We start from the raw sequence: 12,332 nt of genomic DNA on the forward strand, positions 1-12,332 counted from the left end.
TTTCTCCATTTTAAACCATTTCCCAATTATCCTATTCTGTTCATTTCCATTTTTTTTTTCGGTCCACTACTTAAAACAATAAAATCGCGGTTAATCTTCAGGTGCGATCATACCGGCATTAATGCACTGGAGCCCATTAGAACTCCGCAGTTAACCGTGCTTGGGCGATTGGAGTACTAGGATGGGTGGGCCCCTGGGAAGTCCTCGTGTTGCACCCCTTTTGGCCTTTTTTTTTCCTTTTTTTTTTCACCCCTCGCCAGACAACCTGTTCGGTTTTTAGGCCATTCAATCGCCTTCGCCTCGTTTTTGACAAATTTCTCCCTTTTAAACCATTTCCCGATTATCCTATTCCATTCAATTTCATTTTTTTTCCGTCTACTGCTTAAAACAATAAAGTCGCGGTCAATCTTCAAGTGCGATCATACCAGCACTAATGCACCGGATCCCATCAGAACTCCGCAGTTAAGCGTGCTTGGCCGACAGTAGTACTAGGATGGGCGACCCCCTGGGACGTCCACGTGTTGCAGCCCAATTGCCCCTTTTTTTTCCTTTTTTTTTCACCCTTCCCCATACAACAGTTCGGTTTTTAGCACATTCAATCTCCTTCCCCTCCTTTTCGACTGATTTCTCCCTTTCAAAACCTCTTCCCGATTATCCTATTCCGTTCAATTTCATTTTTTTTTCCGTCTATTGCTTAAAACAATAAAGTCGCGGTTAATCTTCGGGTGCGATCATACCAGCATTAATGCATCGGATCCCATCAGAACTCCGCAGTTAAGCGTGCTTGGGCGACAGTAGTACTAGGATGGGTGAACCTCTGGGAAGTCCTCGTGTTGCATCACTTTTACCACTTTTTTTTCCTTTTTTTTTTTTCACCCTTCCCTGGGCAACCTGTCCGGTTTTTAGGACATTCAATTGCCTTCGCCTCCTTTTCGACAAATTTCTCCCTTTTAAACAATTTCCCGATTATCCTATTCCGTTCATTTCCATTTTTTTTTTCCGTCCACTACTTAAAACAATAAAGTCGCGGTTAATCTTCGGGTGCGATCATACTAGCACTAATGCACTGGATGCCATCACAACTCCGCAGTTAACCGTGCTTGGGCGATTGGGGTACTAGGATGGGTGACCCCCTGGGAAGTCCTCGTGTTGCATCCCTTTTGGCCCTTTTTTTCCTTTTTTTTTTTCACCCTTCCCCGGACAACCTGTCCGGTTTTTAATCCATTCAATCGCCTTCGCCTCCTTTTCGACCAATTTCTCCTTTTTAAACCATTTCCCGATTATCCGATTCCATTCAATTTCATTTTTTTTTCTGTCTATTGCTGAAAACAATAAAGTCGCGGTTAATCTTCGGGTGCGATCAAACCAAAACTAATGCACCGGATCCCATCAAAACTACGCAGTTAAGCGTGCTGGGGCGACAGTAGTACTAGGATGGCTGACCCCTTGGGACGTCCTCGTGTTGCACCCCTTTTGCCCCTTTTTTTTCCTTTTTATTTTTTTATCGCCCTTCCCCGGACAACCTGTCCTATTTTTAGGCCATTCAATCGCCTTCGCCTCCTTTTCGACAAGTTTTTCAATTTTAATCCTTTTCCTGATTATCCTATTCTATTCAATGTCATTTATTTTTTTCCCGTTTACCGATTAAAACAATAAAGTCGCGGTTAATCTTCAGGTGCGATCATACCAGCACTAATGCACCGGATCCCGTCAGAACTCCGCAGTTAAGCGTGCTTGGGCGAGAGTAGTACTAGGATAGGTGGCCCGCTGGGAAGTCCTCATGTTGCACCGCTTTTGCCCCATTTTTGTCCCTTTTTTTTTCACCGTTCCTCGGACAACCTGTCCGGTTTTTAGGACATTCAATTGCCTTCGCCTCCTTTTCGACAAATCTCTCCCTTTTAAACCATTTCCCGATTATCCTATTCCATTCAATTTCATTTTTTTTTCCGTCTACTACGTGAAACAATAAAGTCCCGGTTAATCTTCGGGTGCGATCATACCTGCACTAATGCACCGGATCCCATCAAAACTCCGCAGTATACCGAGCTTGGGCGAGAGTAGTACTAGGATGGGTGACCCCCAGGGAAGTCCTCGTGTTGCACCCCTTTTGCCCTCTTTTTTCCTTTTTTTTTTTTCAACCTTCGCCAGACAATCTGTCCGGTTTTTAGGCCATTCAATCGCCTTCGCCTCCTTTTCGACAAATTACTCCCATTTAAACCATTTCCCGATTATCCTATTCCATTCAATTTCATTTTTTTTTCCGTCTACTACTTAAAACAATAAAGTCGCGGTCAATCTTCAAGTGCGATCATACCAGCACTAATGCACCGGATCCCATCAGAACTCCGCAGTTAAGTGTGCTTGGCCGACAGTAGTACTAGGATGGGCGACCCCCTGGGGAGTCCTCGTGTTGCACCCCATTTGCCCCTTTTTTTTCCTTTTTTTTTTTTCACCATTCCCCGGGCAACAGTCCGGTTTTTAGCCCATTCAATCGCCTTCCCCTCCTTTTCGACTGATTTCTCCCTTTTTAACCTCTTCCCGATTAACCTATTCCATTCAATTTCATTTTTTTTTTCTGTCTACTGTTTAAAACAATAAAGTCGCGGTTAATCTTCGTGTACGATCATACCAACATTAATGCATCGGATCCCATCAGAACTGCGCAGTTAAGCGTGCTTGGGCGACAGTAGTACAAGGATGGGAGACCCCCTGGGAAGTCCTCGTGTTGCATCCCTTTTGCCCCTTTTTTTTTCTTTTTTTTTTTTCACCATTCCCCGGACAACCTGTCCGGTTTTTGGAACATTCAATCGCCTTCGCCTCCTTTCCGACAAATTTCTCCCTTTTAAACCATTTCCCGATTATCCTATTCCGTTCATTTCCTTTTTCTTTTTCCGTCCACTACTTAAAACAATAAAGTCGCGGTTAATCTTCAGGTGCGATCATACCAGCACTAATGCACTGGATCCCATCAGAACTCCGCAGTTAACCGTGCTTTGGCGATTGGAGTACTAGGATGGGTGACCCCCTGGGAAGTCCTCGTGTTGCACCCCTTTTGGCCCTTTTTTTTCCTTTTTTTTTTTTCACCCTTCCCCGGACAACCTGTCCAGTTTTTAGCCCATTCAATCGCCTTCGCCTCCTTTTCGACAAATTTCTCCTTTTTAAACCATTTCCCGATTATCCTATTCCACTCAATTACATTTTTTTTCCCATCTAATGCTTAAAACAATAAAGTCGCAATTAATCTTCGGCTGCGATCATACCAACACTAATGCACCGGATCCCATCAAAACTACGCAGTTAAGCGTGCATGGGTGAGAGTTGTACTAGGATGGCAGACCCCCTGGGATGTCCTCGTGTTGCACCCATTTTGCCCCTTGTTTTTCCTTTTTATTTTTTTATCGCCCTTCCCCGGACAACCTGTCCTATTTTTAGGCCATTCAATCGCCTTCGCCTCCTTTTCGACAAATTTCTCAATTTTAAACCTTTTCCCGATTATCCTATTCTATTCAATGTCATTTATTTTTTTTCTGTTTACTGATTAAAACAATAAAGTCGCGGTTAATCTTTAGGTGCGATCATAACAGCACTAATGCACCAGATCCCATCAGAACTCCGCAGTTAAGCGTGCTTGGGCAAGAGTAATACAAGGATAGGTGACCCCCTGGGAAGTCTTCGTGTTGCACCCCTTTTGCCCCAATTTTGTCCTTTTTTTTTTCACCGTTCCTCGGACAACCAGTCCGGTTTTTAGCACATTCAATCGCCTTCGCCTCATTTTCGACAAATTTCTCCCTTTTAAACCATTTCCTGATTATCCTATTCCATTCAATTTCATTTTTTTTTCTGTCTACTACTTAAAGAATAAAGCCCGGTTAATCTTCGGGTCCGATCATACCAGCACTAATGCACCGGATCCCATCAAAACTCCGCAGTAAACCGAGCTTGGGCGAGAGTAGTACTAGGATGGGTGACCCCCAGGGAAGTCCTCGTGTTGCACCCCTTTTGCCCTTTTTTTTCCTTTTTTTTTTCATCCTTCGCCAGACAACCTGTCCGGTTTTTAGGCCATTCAATCGCCTTCGCCTCCTTTTCGACAAATTTCTCCCTTTTAAACCATTTCCTGATTATCCTATTCCATTCAATTTTATTTTTTTTTCGTCTACTGCTTAAAACAATAAAGTCGTGGTTAATCTTCTGGTGTGATCATACCAGCACTAATGCACCGGATCCCTTCAGAACTCCGCAGTTAAGCGTGCTTGGGCGAAAGCAGTACTAGGATGGGTGACCCACTGGGAAGTCCTCGTGTTGCACCCCTTTTGCACCATTTTTTTCATTTTTTTTTCACCCTTCCCCGGACAACCTGTCCGGTTTTTAGCCCATTCAATCGACTTCGCCTCATTTTCGACAAATTTCTCCTTTTTAAACCATTTCCCGATTATCCGATTCCATTCAATTTCATTTTTTTTTATCTATTGCTTAAAACAATAAAGTCGCGGTTAATCTTCGGGTGCGATCACACCAACACTAATGCACCGGATCCCATCAAAACTACGCAGTTAAGCATGCTTGGGCGAGAGTAGTACTAGGATGGCTGACCCCCTGGGACGTCCTCGTGTTGCACCCCTTTTGCCCTTTTTTTTTTCCTTTTTATTTTTTTATCGCCCTTCCCCGGACAACTTGTCCTATTTTTAGGCCATTCAATCGCCTTCGCCTCCTTTTCGACAAATTTCTCAATTTTAAATCTTTTCTCGATTATCCTATTATATTTAATTTCATTTATTTTTTTTCCGTTTACTGATGAAAACAATAAACTCACGGTTAATCTTCAGGTGCGATCATACCAGCACTAATGCATCGGATCCCATCAGAACACTGCAGTTAAGCGTGCTTGAACGAGAGTAGTACTAGGATAGGTGACCCCCTGGGAAGTCCTCGTGTTGCACCCCTTTTGCCTCATTTTTGTCATTTTTTTTTTAACCGTTCCTCGGACAACCTGTCCGGTTTTTAGCACATTCAATCGCCTTCGCCTCATTTTCGACAAATTTCTCCCTTTTAAACCATTTCCTGATTATCCTATTCCATTCAATTTCATTTTTTTTCCATCTACAACGTAAAACAATAAAGTCCCGGTTAATCTTCGGGTGCGATCATACCAGCACTAATGCACCGGATCCCATCAAAACTCCGCAGTAAACCGAGCTTGGGCGAGAGTAGTACTAGGATGGGTGACCCCCAGGGAAGTCCTCGTGTTGCACCCCTTTTGCCCTTTTTCTTACTTTTTTTTTTTCACCCTTCGCCAGACAACCTGTCCGGTTTTTAGGCCATTCAATCGCCTTCGCCTCCTTTTCGACAAATTTCCCCCTTTTAAGCCATTTCCCGATTATCCTATTCCATTCAATTTCATTTTTTTTTCCGTCTACTGCTTAAAACAATAAAGTCGCGGTCAACCTTCAAGTGCGATCATACCAGCACTAATGCACCGGATCCCATCAGAACCCCGCAGTTAAGCGGGTTTGGCCGACAGTAGTACTAGGATGGGCGACCCCCTGGGACGTCCTCGTGTTGCACCCCACTTGCCCCATTTTTTTCCTTTTTTTTTTCACCCTTTCCCGGACAACAGTCTGGTTTTTTGCCCATTCAATCGCCTTCCCCTCCTTTTCGGCTGATTTCTCCCTTCTAACCCTCTTCCCGATTATCGTATTCCATTCAATTTCATTTTTTTTTCCGTCTACTGCTTGAAACAATAAAGTCGCGGTTAATCTTCAGGTGCGATCATACCAGCACTAATGCACCGGATCCCATCAGAACTCTGCAGTTTAGCGTGCTTGGGCGAGAGTAGAACTTGGATGGGTGACCCCCTGGGAAGTCCTCATGTTGCTCCCCTTTTTCCACCTTTTTTTCCCTTTTTTCTTTTTTCACCCTTCCCCGGACAACCTGTCCGGTTTTTAGCCCATTCAATCACCTTCACCTCATTTTCGACAAATTTCTCCCTTTTAAACCAATTCCTGATTATCCTATTCCATTCAATTTCTTTTTTTTTTCCGTCTACTGCTTAAAACAATAAAGTCGTGGTTAATCTTTTGGTGTGATCATACCAGCACTAATGCACCGGATCCCTTCAGAACTCCGCAGTTAAGCGCGCTTCGGCGAAAGCAGTACTAGGGTGGGTGACCCCCTGGGAAGTCCTCGTGTTGCACCCCTTTTGCACCTTTTTTTTCAATTTTTTTTTCACCCTTCCCCGGACAACCTGTCCAGTTTTTAGCCCATTCAACCGAATCGCCTCATTTTCAAAAAATTTCTTCCTTTTAAACCATTTCCCGATTATCCTATTCCATTCAATTTCATTTTTTTCCCGTCTACTGCTTAAAACAATAAAGTCGCGGTTAATCTTCGGGTGCGATCATACCAGCACTAATGAATCGGATCCCATCAGAACTCCGCAGTTAAGCGTGCTTGGGCGACAGCAGTACTAGGATGGGTGACCCCCTGGGAAGTCCTCGTGTTGCATCCTTTTTGCCCCTTTTTTTTCCTTTTTTTTTTTCACCCTTCCCCGGACAACCTGTCCGGTTTTTAGCACATTCAATCGCCTTCGCCTCCTTTCGACAAATTTCTCCCATGTAAACCATTTTCCGATTATCCAATTCCATTCAATTTTTTTTTTCCGTCTACTTCATAAATCAATAAAGTTGCGGTTAATCTTCGGGTGCGATCATACCAGCACTAATGCATCGGATCCCATCAGAACTCCGCAGTTAAGCATGGTTGGGCGAGAGTAGCACTAGGATGGGTGACCCCACTGGGAAGTCCTCGTGTTGCTCCCCTTTTTCCCCTTTTTTTTTTGTTTTTTTCTTTTTTCCCCCATCCCCGGACAACCTGTCCGGCGTTTAGCCCATTCAATCACCTTCGCCTCATTTTCGACAAATTTCTCCCTTTTAAACAATTTCCTGATTATCCAATTCCATTCAATTTCATTTTTTTTTTCCCGTGTACTGCTTAAAACAATAAAGTCGTGATTAATCTTCTGGTCTGATCATACTGGCACTAATGCCCCAGATCCCTTCAAAACTCCGCAGTTAAGCGTGCTTGGGCGAAAGCAGTACTAGGATGGGTGACCCCCTTGGAAGTCCTCATGTTGCACCCCTTTTGCACCTTTTTTTTCATTTCTTTTTTCACCCTTCCCCGGACAACCTATCCGGTTTTTGGCCCATTCAATCGCCTTCGCCTCATTTTCGACAAATTTCTCCTTTTTAAACCATTTCTCGATTATCCGATTCCATTCAATTTCATTTTTTATTCCGTGTACTGCTTAAAACAATAAAGTCGCGGTCAATCTTCAGGTGCGATGATACCAGCACTAATGCACCGGATCCCATCAGAACTCCGCAGTTAAGCATGCTTGGGCGAGAGTAGTACTAGGATGGGTTGCCGCCTGGAAAGTCCTCGTGTTGCACCCCATTTGCCCCTTTTTTTTCATTTTTTTCACCCTTCCCTAGACAACCCGTCTGATTTTTAGCCCATTCAATCACCTTCGCCTCATTTTCGACAAATTTCTCCCTTTTAAACCATTTCCCGATTATCCTATTCTATTCAATTTAATTTTTTTTTTCTGTCTGCTGCTTAAAACAATAAAGTCATGGTCAATATTCAGGTACGATCATACCAGCACTAATGCACCGGATCCCATCAAAACTCCGCAGTTAAGCGTGCTTGGGCGAGAGTAGTACTAGGATGGGTGACCCCATGGGAAGTCCTCGTGTTGCCCCCTTTTGCCCCCTTTTTCTCCTTTTTTTTTTTCACCCTTCCCCGGACAACCTGTCCGGTTTTTAGCCCATTCAATCGCCTTCGCCTCTTTTTCGACAAATTTCTCCCTTTTAAACAATTTCCAGATTATCCTATTCAATTCAATTTCATTTTTTTTCTGTCTATTGCTTAAAACAATAAAGTCGCATTTAATCTTCGGGTGCAATCATACCAGCACTAATGCACTGGATCTGATCAGAACTCCGCAGTTAAGCGCGCTTCGGCGAGAGCAGTACCAGGATGGGTGACCCCCTGGGAAGTCCTCGTGTTGCACCCCTTTTGCCCCCTTTTTTTTCCATTCTTTTTTTTCACCCTTCCCCGGACAACTTGTCCGGTTTTTAGCCCATTCAATCCCCTTCGCCTCCTTTTCAACAAATTTCTCCCTTTGAAACCCTTTCCCGAATATCCTATTCCATTCAATTTCATTTTTTTTTCCGTCTACTGCTTACAACAATAAATTCACGGTTAATTTTCGAGTGCGATCATACCGGCACTAATGCACCGGATCCCATCAGAACTCCGCAGTTAAACATGCTTGCGCAAGAGTAGTACTAGGATGGGTGACCCCCTGGGAAGTCGTGTGTTGCACCCCTTTTGCCCCTTTTATTTTCTTTTTTTTTTTCAACCTTCCCCGGACAACCTGTCCGGTTTTTAGCCCATTCAGTCGCCTTTGCCTCCTTTTCGACAAATTTCTCCCTTTTAAACCATTTCCCGAATATCCTATTCCATTAAATTTCATTTTTTTTCCATCTACTGCTTACAAAAGTAAAGTCGCGGTTAATCTTCGTGTGCGATCATGCCAGCAATACTGCACAGGATCAAATCAGAACTCCGCAGTTAAGCGTGCTTGGGCGAGGGCAGTACTAGGATTGGTGACCCCCTGGGAAGTCCTCGGGGTGCACCCCTTTTGCACCTTTTTTTTTTTTTCACCCTTCCCCGGACAACCTGTCCGATTTTTAGCACATTCAATCGCCTTCGCCTCCTTTTCGATTAATTTCTCCCTTTTAAACCATTTCCCGATTATCCACTTCCATTCGATTTCATTTTTTTTTCCATCTACTGCTTAAAACAATAAAGTCGCGATTAATCTTTGGGTGCGATCATACCAGCACTAACGCACTGGATCCCATCAGAACTCCGCAGTTAAGCGTGCTTGGGCGAGAGTAGTACTGGGATGGGTGACCCCCTGGGAAGTTCTCGTGTTGCACCCCTTTTGCCCCTTTTTTTTCCATTTTTTTTTTCAACCTTCCCCGGACTTCCAAACTTTGTGCTACAAGTGCTTATAGTCCCTTAGCACGTACGGACTTCCAAGAATGTCATCAAAACAATATAAATGTATTTTCCAATTAGGAATAACCATTCATGCTTTACAAGTACTTTCCAAAACGAAGCAAAACAAGGCTTTTATCAAATCATTATAACATGGCTTTATTAAAAATACCACTCACTTAGTTCTTCAAGCGTTGGGGTCAAGGCAAGTCCAAACCCTACAAACACATGGCAAAGTCTGTTGAATGCACTTTTAAACAACTTTCACATGCATGCAGATGATCTCGGCATTCCTCAAGACTAGGTCGAATCAAAACAAATACAGTTCTTTACCTCGAGGAAACATGCTAGGCAACTACCAGGTCTAGGCTGAGGTCCCACACCTCTTTGCCGAGGTGTTGCCTCGATGGCCACATTCAACGGAATGAAGTCGGGAAAAATATGGGTTTCCTTTTCTTGAAGAACATGATGAGCATGAAGAACATGAACATGAGGGAGATGAATGCAAAGATCGCGATTTGCTATTACAAAATCTGAGATTTCATGCTATGAGTTCAAAAACATGGACCTCGGTACCCATATTCAAGGATCTAGTGAGAACAAACACAAAACACGAAACTTAATGCAACTTTCAGATCAAACAAGACCTTTCTTTCAAGAACACATGAACAACATTTTCTCTTTCTAAAACCAACTTTAAATCGATGCATGACATGCAAAACGGGTTCGATCATACAATGCAGCTAGATGATCAATAAGAATGACAAGAGTAAATCAAGAATCTAACCTCAATACGCGAATCTAATGGTTTGATCTCTAGGAATCAAGCTCGAAAGCCCACTCTCTCACTCTAAACTTCTTCTTCTTCTCCTAGAGCTTCTCTCTCCTCACAAACAAAGACATATAGCAAAAATGATACATTTCTAAGTCTGCTGGCTGACTTAACCCTCTACAGAGGCACGTGGCAGCGGCTGGTTGGTGCTACACAGAAAGGTGGCTGAGTGACAAGACAAAACTATGACAAAGTGTGTTCAACAAGTAAGATGGCATGGGCACTCTGGCGAGCAATGATCTCGGCTAATAGCAAGACATCGGCAAGTAGGGAACAATGACCTCGGCTAGGAAGGACAACACTTGACTAAGCTGTGCCACACCTTGGCCTAGATGTGCCATACCTCGGTCTAGGTCATACCTCTCCGGGACAAGATCACTTAGGTGCAAAGGTAACATCTCGGCCAAGATGATTCACACCTCGGCCTAGATAATGACATCTCGGCCAGTATGTCAAAACGAAGGTAGAGGTCAAACAAGGTGGTTACGAGGAAGTTCTAGACTAAAGACGCCCTCGGCTAAACTCACACCAAGCAGGGTACAAAACATGCTGTAACACTTAAATGAACAAGGACAAGACTCGAATTGCAAGTTTACAAGACAGAATCACATGAATGCATATGAGTATGGTTAGGATAGCGTGAGGGTTATTACATCCTACCCCCCTTAAAGAAGTTTGGTCCCCAAACTTGAGTTACCTTGGTTCGAGAATAACTCCGGGTATCGGACTTTCATTTCCTCTTCCATTTCCCATGTAGCATCCTTGCCGTAATGCTCTTTCCATTCAATCTTCACCATCGGTATTGCTTTATTTCTCAATCGTCTCACTTGTCTATCGATGATGCGTATCGTCTCTTCTTCATAGCTTAGGCCTTCATCAACCACAATCCCGAAATGATCGATCACGTGCAGTGGATCCCGCATATACTTTCTCAACATCGAGATATGAAACACATTATGAACTTGACTTAATCTCAGTGGTAAAGCAAGTCTGTAGGCAACCGAGTTAACTTTCTCAAGGATTTCAAACGGTCCAATGTAATGGGGTGCCAATTAACCCTTCTTCCCAAATCTTGAAACTCCTTTCATCGGCGAGGTTTTCAGGAACACGTGATCCCCTACTTCGAATTCTAACTCCTTCCTTCTCTGGTCGGCTTAACTCTTTTGTCGACTCTGAGCGGTTCTGATCCTCTGCTGGATAAGCTTAATCTTTTCGGTTGTCCTTTGAACTAAATTCGGGCCGATCAAGGCTTTATCTCCTACCTCAGTCCAACATATCGGCGATCTGCACTTTCTCCCATACAAGGCTTCATACGACGCCATGCCAATGCTAGCTTGGTAGCTGTTGTTGTAAGCGAACTCTACTAATGGCAAATGCACTTTCCAGCTTCCCTTGAAGTCCAATACACACAGTCTAAGCATATCTTCAAGTGTTTGAATTGTTCTCTCTATTTGGCCATCAGTCTGCGGATGAAAAGCTGTACTAAACCACAATTCGGTCCCCAAAGCCCTTTGTAAACTCTGCCAAAATCTAGAAACAAATTTTGGATCTCAGTCTGACACGATGGACATCGGCACACCATGAAGTCTAACGATCTCATTCATGTACAACACAGTAAGTCGATCGCCACTGAACAAAGTCCTAACCGGCAAGAAATGCGCTGGCTTAGTTAACCTGTCGATTATAACCCAAATCGAATCCAACTCTTTCTGTGTCTTCGGCAACCCAGTCACGAAGTCCATGGAGATGTCTTCCCATTTCCACTCAGGAATCGGCAAAGGTTGGAGAAGTCCTGCCGGCCTCTGATGTTCCGCCTTCACTTGTTGACAACACAAACACTGAGATACGAACTCGGCTATCTCTCTTTTCATATTCGGCCACCAAAAGGTCTGTTTTACATCTTGATACATCTTGGTGTTCCCTGGATGAACTACAAATCTAGATCCATGAGAGTCTTGCAAAATCCTTCTTTTCAATTCTGGGATGTCGGCCACGCACAATCTTCCTTCAAACTTAAGCACTCCATTCTCAAGGGTGTAACCCGACTTCGGCTTGTTGGTAATCTCGTCGGCTACTTTCTTTATGAATCCATCCTCCATTTGCCTTGCCTTTACTTCCCCAATAGTAGTCGGCTCCACTGAAATCATGGTTAGGCACGCCTAACTTCCCACTGACTTCCTACTCAAGGCATCGGCTACCGAGTTTGCTTTACCTGGGTGATACTGAATCAGAACTCCGCAGTTAAGCGTGCTTAAGCGAGAGTAGTACTAGGATGGGTGACCCACTGGGAAGTCCTCGTGTTGCACCCCTTTTGTCCCTTTTTTCACCCCCCCCTTTTTTTTTTCCCCGGACAGTCTGTCCGATTTTTGGACCATTCGATCGCCTTCGCCTCCTTTTCGACAAATTTCTCCCTCTTAAACCATTTCCAGATTATCCT

The 12,332-nt window shown here is 43.8% G+C and overlaps 19 non-coding genes and 10 pseudogenes across 19 annotated transcripts; all 29 read left to right on the top strand.

Moving 5' to 3' along the window:
- Window positions 1–99: 99 nt before the first annotated feature.
- LOC114276038 (5S ribosomal RNA) lies at window positions 100–218 on the top strand (annotated as a pseudogene).
- A 193-nt stretch (window positions 219–411) lies between these two features.
- LOC114276016 (5S ribosomal RNA) lies at window positions 412–530 on the top strand. Its single transcript, XR_014355844.1, has one exon. It is a non-coding gene; the product is annotated as a 5S ribosomal RNA (ribosomal RNA).
- A 193-nt stretch (window positions 531–723) lies between these two features.
- LOC114275912 (5S ribosomal RNA) lies at window positions 724–842 on the top strand. The gene has a single exon (XR_003633943.2). It is a non-coding gene; the product is annotated as a 5S ribosomal RNA (ribosomal RNA).
- Window positions 843–1,039: 197 nt separating this feature from the next.
- LOC114275988 (5S ribosomal RNA) lies at window positions 1,040–1,158 on the top strand. The gene has a single exon (XR_003634016.2). It is a non-coding gene; the product is annotated as a 5S ribosomal RNA (ribosomal RNA).
- A 194-nt stretch (window positions 1,159–1,352) lies between these two features.
- LOC114276020 (5S ribosomal RNA) lies at window positions 1,353–1,471 on the top strand (annotated as a pseudogene).
- A 202-nt stretch (window positions 1,472–1,673) lies between these two features.
- Window positions 1,674–1,792, top strand: LOC114275965 (5S ribosomal RNA). Its single transcript, XR_003633993.2, has one exon. It is a non-coding gene; the product is annotated as a 5S ribosomal RNA (ribosomal RNA).
- A 194-nt stretch (window positions 1,793–1,986) lies between these two features.
- LOC114275999 (5S ribosomal RNA) lies at window positions 1,987–2,105 on the top strand. Its single transcript, XR_003634029.2, has one exon. It is a non-coding gene; the product is annotated as a 5S ribosomal RNA (ribosomal RNA).
- A 195-nt stretch (window positions 2,106–2,300) lies between these two features.
- Window positions 2,301–2,419, top strand: LOC114276032 (5S ribosomal RNA). Its single transcript, XR_014355767.1, has one exon. It is a non-coding gene; the product is annotated as a 5S ribosomal RNA (ribosomal RNA).
- A 196-nt stretch (window positions 2,420–2,615) lies between these two features.
- Window positions 2,616–2,734, top strand: LOC114276034 (5S ribosomal RNA; annotated as a pseudogene).
- Window positions 2,735–2,931: 197 nt separating this feature from the next.
- LOC114276039 (5S ribosomal RNA) lies at window positions 2,932–3,050 on the top strand. The gene has a single exon (XR_014355739.1). It is a non-coding gene; the product is annotated as a 5S ribosomal RNA (ribosomal RNA).
- Window positions 3,051–3,246: 196 nt separating this feature from the next.
- Window positions 3,247–3,365, top strand: LOC114276022 (5S ribosomal RNA; annotated as a pseudogene).
- Window positions 3,366–3,567: 202 nt separating this feature from the next.
- LOC114275964 (5S ribosomal RNA) lies at window positions 3,568–3,686 on the top strand (annotated as a pseudogene).
- A 192-nt stretch (window positions 3,687–3,878) lies between these two features.
- LOC114275985 (5S ribosomal RNA) lies at window positions 3,879–3,997 on the top strand. The gene has a single exon (XR_003634012.2). It is a non-coding gene; the product is annotated as a 5S ribosomal RNA (ribosomal RNA).
- A 192-nt stretch (window positions 3,998–4,189) lies between these two features.
- LOC114276023 (5S ribosomal RNA) lies at window positions 4,190–4,308 on the top strand. Its single transcript, XR_014355219.1, has one exon. It is a non-coding gene; the product is annotated as a 5S ribosomal RNA (ribosomal RNA).
- Window positions 4,309–4,499: 191 nt separating this feature from the next.
- LOC114275975 (5S ribosomal RNA) lies at window positions 4,500–4,618 on the top strand (annotated as a pseudogene).
- A 203-nt stretch (window positions 4,619–4,821) lies between these two features.
- LOC114275899 (5S ribosomal RNA) lies at window positions 4,822–4,940 on the top strand. Its single transcript, XR_003633930.2, has one exon. It is a non-coding gene; the product is annotated as a 5S ribosomal RNA (ribosomal RNA).
- A 193-nt stretch (window positions 4,941–5,133) lies between these two features.
- LOC114276031 (5S ribosomal RNA) lies at window positions 5,134–5,252 on the top strand. The gene has a single exon (XR_014355395.1). It is a non-coding gene; the product is annotated as a 5S ribosomal RNA (ribosomal RNA).
- Window positions 5,253–5,446: 194 nt separating this feature from the next.
- On the top strand, window positions 5,447–5,565 carry LOC145812383 (5S ribosomal RNA; annotated as a pseudogene).
- Window positions 5,566–5,758: 193 nt separating this feature from the next.
- Window positions 5,759–5,877, top strand: LOC114275919 (5S ribosomal RNA). Its single transcript, XR_003633949.2, has one exon. It is a non-coding gene; the product is annotated as a 5S ribosomal RNA (ribosomal RNA).
- A 198-nt stretch (window positions 5,878–6,075) lies between these two features.
- Window positions 6,076–6,194, top strand: LOC114275933 (5S ribosomal RNA). The gene has a single exon (XR_003633962.2). It is a non-coding gene; the product is annotated as a 5S ribosomal RNA (ribosomal RNA).
- A 192-nt stretch (window positions 6,195–6,386) lies between these two features.
- LOC114275917 (5S ribosomal RNA) lies at window positions 6,387–6,505 on the top strand. The gene has a single exon (XR_003633947.1). It is a non-coding gene; the product is annotated as a 5S ribosomal RNA (ribosomal RNA).
- A 190-nt stretch (window positions 6,506–6,695) lies between these two features.
- Window positions 6,696–6,815, top strand: LOC114276037 (5S ribosomal RNA; annotated as a pseudogene).
- Window positions 6,816–7,016: 201 nt separating this feature from the next.
- On the top strand, window positions 7,017–7,135 carry LOC114276027 (5S ribosomal RNA; annotated as a pseudogene).
- Window positions 7,136–7,329: 194 nt separating this feature from the next.
- On the top strand, window positions 7,330–7,448 carry LOC114275906 (5S ribosomal RNA). The gene has a single exon (XR_003633937.1). It is a non-coding gene; the product is annotated as a 5S ribosomal RNA (ribosomal RNA).
- Window positions 7,449–7,640: 192 nt separating this feature from the next.
- On the top strand, window positions 7,641–7,759 carry LOC114275909 (5S ribosomal RNA). Its single transcript, XR_003633940.1, has one exon. It is a non-coding gene; the product is annotated as a 5S ribosomal RNA (ribosomal RNA).
- A 193-nt stretch (window positions 7,760–7,952) lies between these two features.
- Window positions 7,953–8,071, top strand: LOC114275998 (5S ribosomal RNA). The gene has a single exon (XR_003634028.2). It is a non-coding gene; the product is annotated as a 5S ribosomal RNA (ribosomal RNA).
- Window positions 8,072–8,268: 197 nt separating this feature from the next.
- On the top strand, window positions 8,269–8,386 carry LOC114275923 (5S ribosomal RNA). Its single transcript, XR_003633953.1, has one exon. It is a non-coding gene; the product is annotated as a 5S ribosomal RNA (ribosomal RNA).
- Window positions 8,387–8,580: 194 nt separating this feature from the next.
- On the top strand, window positions 8,581–8,699 carry LOC114276033 (5S ribosomal RNA; annotated as a pseudogene).
- Window positions 8,700–8,886: 187 nt separating this feature from the next.
- LOC114275889 (5S ribosomal RNA) lies at window positions 8,887–9,005 on the top strand. The gene has a single exon (XR_003633920.1). It is a non-coding gene; the product is annotated as a 5S ribosomal RNA (ribosomal RNA).
- The last annotated feature ends 3,327 nt before the right edge of the window (window positions 9,006–12,332 follow it).

Source organism: Camellia sinensis, chromosome 14 (genome assembly GCF_055761805.1).
Source record: "Camellia sinensis isolate YWXY chromosome 14, ASM5576180v1, whole genome shotgun sequence".
NCBI classification, from domain to species: domain Eukaryota; kingdom Viridiplantae; phylum Streptophyta; class Magnoliopsida; order Ericales; family Theaceae; genus Camellia; species Camellia sinensis.